General features: G+C 22.0%; 1 protein-coding gene and 1 long non-coding RNA gene across 3 annotated transcripts in view; one reads left to right on the top strand and one right to left on the bottom strand.

Moving 5' to 3' along the window:
- LOC114126261 (uncharacterized) overlaps positions 1-13,036 on the top strand; it is a 39,280-nt gene that overhangs the window by 3,780 nt on the left and 22,464 nt on the right. The gene's annotated exons all lie outside the window — the stretch shown is intronic.
- Positions 1,159-4,697, bottom strand: LOC126549010 (uncharacterized). The gene is made up of 3 exons (XR_007603155.1): positions 4,597-4,697; positions 4,430-4,467; positions 1,159-1,216 (listed from the first exon to the last, which is right to left on the bottom strand). It is a non-coding gene; the product is annotated as an uncharacterized LOC126549010 (long non-coding RNA).

The raw sequence follows: 13,036 nt of genomic DNA, 5'->3' as shown, positions 1-13,036 counted from the left end.
CATTATATTATATCTTGTATAACGGAGTAAATATTATAATCGTATAATTTAATTTAATTTCTATTAAGTGATAAAATATTATATTTGTATAATTGAAATTTATAATAAATAATACCTAGTTAAATTTACAATATTACATATTCAAGAATGTATTTATACATAATATGCTATAAATTATTATAAAGTATTTAGTGTTTAGTGAAGTAAATGCAATTCTAAATGGAAAATAAAAATAAATAATACATGAATGATGTAAAATCGAAACTTTTGATGGAATTATGTTCCTTAAACATTTATCTCTATAATAATAATAGTTTATTCTTTTTTTGCATGCTATATGATATGTTAGATATATTAAATAGTCAAAGTACAGTAGAAATCCCCTAAAATATAGGCTATAGAGATAATCATTTGAGTTTTTCCCGGCTTACATAAAAGTAAATATGAATATATTTTTGACACTTATAACAAATTTTATGTTCAAAGTGGTATTGGTATGTGAACATTTTATTTACTTACCTACTGTAAATTATAATATAATATGATGCATTAGAAATGTAGATCAGAAAACTAATAAAAATCATCTATATTAGGAAGCGTTGATGTATCATTGAATATTTTATAGATATAACATTGAAACTTATTTAAGTTGTGTCAATAAACACATTTCTTAAAAGCAATGAATAAATTATTTTGTTAACAAATGTATTGGTTGGACTATGGACGAGTTCTAATATTTTTACGAAGCTACTCATGTAAATATTCATTATGATAAAATTTGTATTCCAGTTGATTATTTTAAGTTTACTTAATTATTTTAGGGCCAGTTTACAAAAACAACGATAAATTTATTAAAAGGAATATAAAAATATTATTTTAACTGTTATTTAAATAAATATTTATTTAAAAAAATAAATCAATAATTAAATGTGTCATTAAATTATTTGAAAATAAAAAGTTATACCCAAAATAATTTTGTATTTTGATATTAAGATTATTCCAATATGCGCTATATTATTAATATTAGCTTTGATAATAAAAACATTTTGCTTTTATTCTAGGAAATACTTGTTTGAGATATGACGAATTAAAGTAAAATGTTATCGTTTTTCGTAGTTAACTTATAGGTTCTAAAATTAAACCTGACACTTCAAGTACCTACCTTTTTGTGTTATTGACACATGTGTAGGAGAAACCCAGTCAAAGTGAATAATGCCTATAACATTTTAAATAATAATGATTAAAAATTATATTATAAGTAAATAATTGTAACATAATAATCATCAACATTGACTCATAAGTTAAACAGTTTGATATTATACAAATATCAAAATATTGTTTTTATTCCATTTGTCTTTTAAATCTATAAGGTAAGAATACATTTATATTTTTATCATTAATAAATAATAGTTTTGAAAAAAATTTAATTTGCTTAACCTTATTTTTGTTACTTAACAGCTAAGTTATGGCCAAATAATAAAAAAAAATATGTTCATTTAAGAAAAATTAATGTATAAATAACATAATATATTTAAATATAAATTGATAAGATTTAAATATATTTATTATTTTTATTTATCAAAACGTAAAGTATTTATTTTGTTATTTATCATGATTTCATTTTTTAAATATACTTAATATAGTTTTAAATATTTAATTATAAACTATATCAGGTCTTAGATTATGAACATAAATGTAAAAATTTGAACTTGTTAAAGTTTTAAGTTAAAAAAAAAAGTACTATGTTCAGTTACTCGAAAAAAGTGAATAATTTGATGCATATTATACTAAATATTTATTTTGGCATTTAAGTATTCTTATTTTATTTTATAAAAGTCCAAAGCATGTAATTTTCAAAATATAATTTTAAAGTTAATATGTAAATAATAGGTGTTTGTGTAACATTTCAGTGTCATATTATTTTGACGACATTAATTAACGTATTCATTATGTCTGGATTACCCCTACTTACATTGATTTCGCTAAGTGTGTGATAATTTTATTAAGCGTATAACAATTTATTAAGCTATATTATGAATTTTAATGATATTATATAATATACAATACCTATTAATACCTAAAACAATTTTAAAGGATTATACAAGGAATTCTAAAAATGTCTGGCAAAATTGGTACGAATAAAATAAAATTTATAATTTATACAGTTTAAGAAAGGTAGATTATATTATATCCTATAGGTATAAAACATATTACGTTGCCACAATATAATATACATTATTTTCATAGTATACAACTGATTAATTTTTTATTACATTTTTATGTTTTTTGTTAATTTCCTTTTGGTTTGCTGTTTTGAACATTACAACATAATGCATTATGCTTTGAAAATTTAAGTTCTGCTATGATACAGCTGTTATTTAATTTAATTAAAATATAGAGGTTTTCATATTAACTCAAGTTACATTAATATGAATCATATTTTTTGTATGATGTTTATTACTTTTTTTTAATGATATTATTTGAACTATGTTTATTTAGATTAATGACTGTATAGAAACATATCCTTATCTTGTTTTTTTCAAATAAATTTCAGTAAAATGAATAATCTATGTTTTTCTGTTCACACTAATTATACGTTTGGGGTCCAAAAAAAAAATTTATTTTAAGTGATTGTCAGTTTTAGTTTTTCATTTGTAATAAAGTATTGTATACATTTTAGCTTTAACCCATAATTTGCATAATAGATAATTTTGTAGTATAAAAAAAAAAATACGCACGTTCTATAGTAAAATATACTTGGTTCAAATTAATATTCAATTTCCTTACGCTGAGTTCAATTTGTTCATTTTAAATCAATTCAGTATTATAGTTTACATAATATTATACTGCAGTTGAAGTATTTTACCAAATATAAAAAATAATAATAATATATTTTACCAATGGACCACTTATAAGGTGTCAATTATTCAGGTTTTTATTTGCAGGAGACCATATAATTATTGATAAAATGAAAATGACTAAATTTTATCATTGAACATATAAAACTATTTTTTTAAATGGGTGATCAAAAAGACCAAATAAATAGTGTATAATTGGATGAGTTAGCGTTATACAATATGAGCCAAGATCTGTAGACAATTATTTCTGATATTATATTAGGTTCTGTTACTGTATATAAGACACCTTGATAGTTAATGGTCATCAAAAACTTCAGTTATAGAAAAAATGAAATATGATTCGAAATCAATAGAATCGCTAATAGTGAATGATTAAACTGACGAAGAACAATGGATAATATGAACGTTATTTATGACTAAATATACATTTAACTACATTTGTAATCTTTAATTTTTTTAGTAGTTTCATTTATTGTATAACATATTATTATATTATTATATTAGGGTTGTGATTATTTAATTTCAAATTTTATAATGAATATCGATCATATATTATAGACCAATTGAAAATACATATAACACCTATTTAAAAAAAAATCTTCTCAAAAATGCTCACTATTATACATTGCCGTACTTATCACGTGAAAAGCGACACCGATGAAATGCAATACCAATACAATACTTTTATAACACCTGGAGTGTAGAAATTTATAGCCATCGATAGATATAAAAAACATTTCAAACGTATAAGAATTAAAGATCCACTCAGTAAATTAAAGTAAAAGTTTCAGTTATATAAAAGCGATTAATTTCTTACTAATCGGTGATCAGATTGTATTCATCAATAAAATTAATTTTTTTTCATATTATATTCTAAAATTTTTTCAAAGTGTAAATAGGATCAATTATTTTTATAAAAATCAGTGTCATGAACTATAATGATTAAAAATATTAATCAAATATATTTAATATTATAATTTACATGAATATTAAAATATCGTAAAAATTCAACGTATAAACATAAATAATATTGTTATAAGTCTAGACAATTAATTTGATAATAGATAAATTCAATGTAATCTAAAAATAATGTATTAATGCTGAAAATGGAAAAAAATATTATACTGACACGCCGTTCAGATTAAAGTAATGAATAGTATAATGCTATACTCTTAAATTAGTATATAATATATTATATAATTTTACCAAAATATAAGTAGGTACCTCGTACCTATTAATAAAATTATGAAATTATTATTACAAAAATCACAAACTCATAATAATCAGATTCACAAAATCATGAGATTTTTTTTTCAATTCGAATGAAAATTAATAAATAAAAAATTATGCAAATATATATTTTTAATTAACTTTGATAATTTCTATAATTTTAGATCTATAAAAGAATGAATTCAAAATGATTAAAGATAGTAATCATTTAATAATTTTTAAAAGTTTTTTGTAAGTTTTTTAACATTATTTAGCAAAATGTAGTTAAATTACACGTTTTACATTTGTATATTATATTTACTAAATGAAAACAAACATCAGTAAAAAAATTAATTATATACTTATTATGTGTGCCAGTCGTTCACAATATTGTAATTACCTGGAAAAATACAATTCATTTGAATACATAATTTGAAATGTATTTATATATTTATAATGTTATTTTTAGATTTATAACTAATAATAAATATAATTAAACTACAAATTTATTTAAGGTTATATAACTTACCAAAGTCCATGTTTTATATAATAATGCAGTTGTTTCGATTCGTTGAAATAATACAAAATTATAGTAATTATTATACATATTATTATTGTGATATGTGATTATTATTGTTTCTGAGTTCTTAATATGGTTAAAAAATTATAGTATTTTATTTATACGTATTAACTATCACACCTACACTTAAGATAAACTTGTCAGTTGTATTTATTTTTAATTAACATTTTTCATATTTGCTTAGTTTGATTTATAGAGTACTTATTTTAATTAGGAATACCATTTCATAGAATTTCTATAATATTTTGATCACAATATTGTTTACCTTTATGAACGATATATAGATAAGCGTATATAAAATTATTAAATATGAAGATTATATTAATACTATTATAATATTATAACATGTTTTCGCGTGTATGAATTATGTCGTAATAATTTCTCCCGATACACTTCAGAATAGCTTCAGGGTCATTAACACTAGATGTATGATAATTTTAATCTTAATAATTTTATTTTATTTTAGTAATAGGTGTATATTATATAACAGTTTAATATGATGATTACGTTTACATGTGTTAAGAATGTTTATAAAAAAAAGGCTTCAGAGATCATTGTAAATCTCGATAAATATTATGTAAACATAATGAAAAGCATAAAAACAAAAATAAAAATCTCAAATATGTGCAAATTTCAGCATTTTTTTTTCATATGGTGAGATTAAAACGTTAACTTTAATTTGGAAAGTGCCTAAACCTCAAAAACAGATGAAATATAATATGGTGGTTAGGGTCGCCAGTATTATGAAAATTGTGAATTTTTCCATTAAAAGAAAACATTCGTACAGAATGTTAAAAAAATTACGAAAAATATAATTTCAAATAACTTTGTATAATGAATTGCTTACATCGTTCAGATAAATTTTTAGTTTTTTTTTACGGTAATATATTAATATTATATGTGTAATTTAATTTGAATTATAATTTATGAATGTATTGTGATCTATGACTATATAATGTTTAAGGATTTTGATACATGACTAGTGACTACGTCATGCCTTAATGTTTTATAATTATGAATTATTATCGTTTTCATTGTATGTAACTTTACAACTTGTGCGTTCCTAATTATAATGTTTTATGATTAATATAATTTACTTTTAACTAAAATATAAAATTTTTTTTCATTTTTTATTTTATTTTTAAAACTCATATCAATTCTTTAACGCAGTGGTTCTCAACCATTTTATATCCGAGTACCAGCTACTCATTTTGAACATTTTCACGTATCACTTGACCTAAAAAATCTTTTTTTTTTTTGCTTATCAAAAAAGAAATATTTTGCTTTTTTTCGAGATTTCCGACTACCATAGGTTGAGAATTGTTTCTCTACTAGCCAGTGTTAAAAGAATACCGAACCGACATAATGTTCTTTCATCATACAGTCATACAACATATTAAATATTTGCGTTTAGTAGAAACAAAAGACTTTATTATTAGAGTGAATTTATTCATGATTAATATTAAAGATAATAATAATAATTAATATCTAATGCTTTAAATGATACTTTTATTTTAAAATTAGTAATAAATGTAATAAAATGATAAAATCGTATATATGTGACAAAATAATTTTATTATTCTATAAGATTATTATTATTTTAACAACTGTAACTTACCAATCAAATAGACTTTAATATAAGTTTGTATTAAGTCATTATTTTTTTTTTTTTATAGAAATTGTTACAATAAGCCATGAAAGTGTATTTTAAGTTTCAGCTTTTTTATGACTATATAATATACAAAATACTCGCAGTGGGAGGAATAAGGATATAATTAGCTATCAAGTACTTAGAATAAAAATGATTTTTTTTTATAAGAATTGAACTTAAAAAACTCTATTTAATACGCCTGATTTAGTAACTATATGATAAAAGTATTAATCTTTTGCAAAGTTATCTAGTGAAAATATATTAGTTTTACCTTACACTTTATGTATTATATTTTAAAACTATTTAAACAAGACATTTCGTAATTGGAAAATAAAATTTTACTCATGACTTTTTTTTTTGTAATTTAATTACATAATTTGAAATTTTTTACCATCGTTTATAAAAATTTTGATTAGAAATTTAAAACATATAACTATATAATATCCATATGTATAATTAATTTCTGAATATTATAGTTATATAGAACAACATTTTTGATTATGTTTTAGACATAATATTGAATTGTAGGTATGCTTTATTATTTGCTAAAATCATTGTAATGTACATATAATAATTATTAAGTAGGTATGCATTAAGTATATTTATTAAAATGTAGTATGCATATTACATCATTAATACGATTTGAAAATAAGTAATTATTATTAATAAATTTGTTAAAAATAATAATTTTTGAATATTGGAATGGAAAATATTTTTTTTCCCATATAGTAGACGTATACGAGTGCTATAATGAAGTTTTTGGCATTACTTTTGGCATAGTGATATGTTTTGCTGCATTTGGAATAATAAAAAGGTTTGAAAACTTTAAGAGTTAGCTTATATTCAAATTTTAGAAACGAGTTTACCATAAATTAAAATTTATGAAAATATCATAAACAAATTTATATATTCGCAATTATAATTATTGTATATGTACAAAACTTTAAATATTTTGCAATTTACAAAATGCTAGTAGATATATATATATATATATATTATAATTTATATTCTCCTATCACTAATTTTTAATGAAATTATACATAGCCCTATTTGAGTTTTTAGTGATGTAATAAGGGAATGAAAGGAGACTGATCTGAAAGATTAGCTCGTTCAGTGAAAAACCTTCATCCGCCCTTTCACCGACAACTTTATTAACCAACGTTTCTCTATTGCGCAAAATCTTTAACTTACAAAAGGTTTACAAATAGCATTCCCTCATTTCTTCTCCTGTTGCCACGCATACACACATTATATTGTATGAATGCATGTTATTCGAACCTGCTATTAAAAGAATTACAAGAATTACATTTTATATGTTTTTTTTTAAATATTTACTAGAAATAATGTAATTTTTATTAATTTATATCAAAACATATTTATGTCTACCACAAAACTATATATTAATTTTTAATACATACGAGAAATTCATATAGCTCATTCTATGTACTTCTGAAATTATTAAGTATTAGTTTCTGTTTGATATTGATAGAGCATATAATTTGAAAACATAGTTTTTTTATTATATTCTCTGGATGTGTGTGATATGTTTAAGCCGATTTGTTATAGTAAAGTATAGTTTAAGTCGACACTGGTTGTGTGAGTACATTTTACAATTAAACCGTTAACGAGAATAAGCGAGTAGAAGACATATTTTATCCTCACACGAGTTGTTGATTCCAAATAGTACCTATAAAATAAATAAATCTGCAAATACATGATTATTTATTATAGTTCTAGTTCTCTTATTATGTTTAAATACTTAACATGTATTATGTGTTAATTAATAATTTAAATGCGTTTATTACTCTTTAGAATTTATACCCTAGCTACTATCAACTAATGCTATAATTTATGTTTGCAATACTGAAATAGTAATGTAAATAAGGTGACTTATAACTTGTAATTTATGTAATTTTAGTGAACAATTTTAGAAAGGTGCTTATTAAAAATATGCAACTTTTAATTGCAAGAAATGATATTATTTATTTGAACAATTCAGAAAAAAAACTTTTTTTATGATTTAAATTTGTCTGTCAAACGAATAATTTATTATTATTATGGCTATTTATTTTTATTAATCAATATTTTTTTATCTCTCTGTGTTTATAGCTTACCTATTGTTATACAATTTACTATTTAGTAATACAAAAATAATTGTTTTTTTAAATATTGTAATTACAATATTATGTCTCTTAAAGTTATATAATTTCGAAAACCCAAAATCTGTTATATGATGATTTCTATCATCAGTAATAATACATAATAATATGTTAACTAAATAATATAATTTATGTATTTGTTATCAGATATTAGAACCATAGGTTATAACTAGGTTATAACATTTTGAATTTTCTTTATATAAAATATTTTTAGAACACTTTTATAGTTTTACCACCTCAAAGATGAAGTATTGAATATTTAATAATGAAATATAATATAAATTGAGAAATGTTTATAAATGATTCCTTTGAAACCATAATAATATAAACGTATTGTATTGTAAAAAGGGTGACCTGCCACCTGCAGTTGTAAAATATTGCTTTATAGCCTATTTAGAATATTTTATCTATTGGAGTCGATAAAGACAATTTTATTTTATCTTATTTATATTGAATTTATGTTACGATGAGAATTTTTAATATAGTTTCTTGAAATAATTTATATCCTGATTAAATTTGGTTTTAAATAATACCATAATTTATAAAATTTTCCTTTTTTACTATTTAGATTAACACGAAAAAAAGTTTATCCTATAAATACATATTATTATTGAGGTAATTGGAACATATTAAATTATTGATTTGAATTATTATATTTGCTTTTCGAAAACGAGTACGTTGGTGATTAATCTCAATTTTTAATTATTGACAAAATACCACGGTTGAATGAGGTTACAACAGCTGATCATTTCTATACATATAATTCCCAGTTTCAATTTTAGTACACATATTATTGTGCAATCAATCAATCGTATTCAAACGCCTGGTGGTTTTGTGATTAGCAAAATAAAGATGAGAAAGAATCAAAACAAATAATATTGAAATTACAATATTGTTGTTTACCAAAATATTTACAAGCACGTGAGTGACTATTCATATTATATGCATATCAGTAGTATTTATGATAATCTATTCTAATATATTTAGAATCATTACGCCTTGGGCAATTTATTCAAGTCAAGAACACTCTCAAAGAAGCTATCAAAATCCAACTTTATATTAGATTAATAAAATTTATGCTATAGTATAGAACACAGTGTTGGACTGTAAGAAAAAGTGAAAATTGAGGATTCTTGAGAGAAAAATTTGAAGAATAATATTATGAACCTTACGTGACCCACAAATGGGAGAACAGCTCAATAGAGTAAAAAACACAATGAACTATGTGACCTGTATTACAGATCGGATATAGTAAATGAGATAAAAAATAAAATGTTGGAATGGACAAGTCACGTGTGGATGAAACCTGAAGCCATGACAAAGACGATTCTACAAGAGAACCCAATAGGGAAAGACCTTTGGGAAGAACCTAAATATCATGGGAGTATTGCGTCAAGAGAGATGTAAAAGACTTCTATCCGGATGAAAATCGCCATATTAATATGTTGGCATTAAGTCGTGACGGATGGAAACAGTCATGTTTGGATGTGTGGTCGTAAGAAAAAAAGAAAAAAATATAGTTATGATAACATTCCTAATTCTCTTATTTGAATATAACAGTTTAAAAAACCAAAATACATCATTATATCGATGTATTTTACTTATTTGTTTAAGTTGTTTATTTTGAATGACGTGTTGACGTGTTTGTTTTATATCAGATTAAAAACCGTAGTATTTATGAATTATGGTAATGAAATCACGTTATAAATTTTAGATACTCAACTGATTTATTATTTTCATAATTGTTTAATTGTGTTTTGTTCTAAAAAGATTTGAAATACATTTTAGTACCTAGTATTAGGTATCCTATGTTTTATTTCTCATAAAATACTAAAATACTACCTATGTATAAAACAATATAATAATATTCTACTTCCAATAGATCTGAAGATAGTTTTTGATATAATTTTGAGACATAATGTTTCTATATAAACGTGTCTATATTATAACAGTAAAAATAAAACAAACATATTATTTTCCGGGACTTTGTATTGCATTTTTAATACAATTTATGATATTTTAGAGTTGCGTGTTGTATTCAAATTCAAACAGATGAAATAAACTTTTTTTAATTTAAACAACTATACAATGTATTTGAAAAAAAAATAATAGGAATTTACTGTATAATTATTATTTACTGTTACTGGATATCTTAGTGTCTTGTACATACTGGAATGATATACTTGCCTTATTATATTCTATAATAGTTTTACGTATGTCTAAAACCTTGACTGAATTATAAATTATTTCCGGACAAGCGTATAATTCAAGAAGTTGGTTTGTGAATAATGTACATATACACGCCCTATCCTACTAGCTAAATATGTGCCTATTATAATATATGTATATGTAAATTCTTAACTCATTATTGTTACTAAAAGTTCAATGTTATGAGTATACTAGAATCTTTCTTTGAATTCTTAAACACTAGGGTCGTTACCTTTTAGATTAAGTCTTTAGATCATTTCCTTTGAAATTATTTTAGAGTGTACCTACGTGTTTTAGCACGTAAAATGTCTTAAGTTCTTAAATGGCTTTAACATGCATTTAATTAAATAAAACTAATTTATATTTTATTCTGAAATATCCAAATTGGTTTCGAAACGTTCAAATTGGTTCCCAGGTTGATGAAAATAGTTGATCAATAAAAGTTATAAATGATTTAACAATGTTAAGTTGACACAATGTGCAGAGTTTCCGTTAATCCTTATTTTTTAATCTATTAATATAATTAAACTATTTTATTCTATTATAAATGTATATATAATACCTATACAACATTTTTTCCAATGTATATTTAAATATTTCAATTCATTTTTAAAACATAATAATATATTTAATACAAGACGTCAATGTACAATATTAATATATAATACTCCCCAATGTTGTCTCATCTATACTTTAAAATCTATACATCTATTTCAAAAATAAATAAGTACGTATCTACTTATATTTTTCTATAATCATTTAAAACTGAAATAAGCTATAGGTAAGCTTTAATATAATAGCTATAGTAAGTTTATTTTCTTTTATAAATTATAAATAACTTTTATAGTGTTTAAGCGTGTAATTTTACTATGTAAATTTAGTAACCAAATCATATTTATAAAAAAACATTTTGTAAATTAATACAAACGAATGATGTATAATACATAAGTACACCTAGTGACGACAGAAAGAATGTAAACGCTTACCTATTCTTCTTATGTCCTGTATTTATTTGGCTAATTTTTTAAACGTATTGTTGAAGTAATTTAACCTTAGTTTTAAATTAAAAGGAATCAAAACATGAAAAACCATTTGTATTTTCGTTTTTTAAATAAAGCGTTAAGTTTTAACTGTTGAAAGTTGTGTGCTAATAGAACAAAAAAAAAACAGAAATCATTAATCTTAAAATAAAGTAATGTTGTAGAATAACTGTTATAAATCGTATTTATTCTTTTTTTGTAACATTTTAAATGTGATTAAGTGATAATTGATTAAAATAAGTGCATAGTTTTATTTATATTGGTTGGAATAAAGCAGAGGTAAAAATTAAATTTCAGACTATTGGTAATACAGTTAAATATATTCTATTTTAACTGCAAAAAACGAAGACAGATTAAAATTAATTTAAGTATTCACTTTATTTTAACTTAACTCATACATATTTAGTTGAGCTATTGAGATAAATAGTTAGTTTATAAACTTTTAAACAGCTTTAAAAACTAACTGGCATAGAGTAATTATTAATTAAGACTTCTTTAACATGTCTTAAAAAAAAAAAAAAAAATGTGAAAACATTTCTGTTTTTAAATTAACTTACAAATCAAATAAATCTGTTACGAACTGTTTTTATATTTAATTAATATATTATATATTTAATAAAAACTAGTTTTGAACCTTGCAAAATTGCAATTTAACCTACCTGGTGGTTTATAAGAACTTTGACATTTGTAAGTGTTTATTTAATTTATATTTAAATGTATAAAATGTTATGTATTTTATTCATTAGTAAATATAAATTATAAATACAATTCAGTATAGTAACATTTTCTGATTTTGAATGACAGGACAATTATCTATTAATCATTTTCGATTGGTCTGCATAAAATATTTGTAGATGCTGAATATTTATGCAAACTTTTCACGTAATCAATACGTTGTATTCATCTTTTTGTTATTGATAGTTTACTAGAAATTGACAATTGTATTATATTTTTCCATTATTACTTCCTAAATGTATTTGAAAGCTGATTGAAGATCACTCATCTTTAAATCTAACTAAAAATATACATATTATTGATACATTCAAAATGATTGTATAATGTATGTATATCCAATGCATTTTCGATTCAACTATGCATAGTATCTTTTTTATTGCGTCATTTTATATTGAGATTCATGGCCTTCAAAATGAATTTATTGTAATAGTATCCAATGTAAATACAATCTTGAATAGTTTTATATGTTTTGTACTATTATTATTTTTTTTATTCTTATATTTTATCAAATTTAATAAATATAGAGTTTATATTCTTAATAAGAAAATAAAATAAAATTTTGTTTCTTTTATTATTTATTTAAAGTGAAATGAATT

This window comes from Aphis gossypii, chromosome 1, assembly GCF_020184175.1.
Source record: "Aphis gossypii isolate Hap1 chromosome 1, ASM2018417v2, whole genome shotgun sequence".
In the NCBI taxonomy this organism is placed as follows: domain Eukaryota; kingdom Metazoa; phylum Arthropoda; class Insecta; order Hemiptera; family Aphididae; genus Aphis; species Aphis gossypii.
Note: the sequence above shows the minus strand (reverse complement) of the source record. Positions and strands in the feature narration are given on the sequence as shown.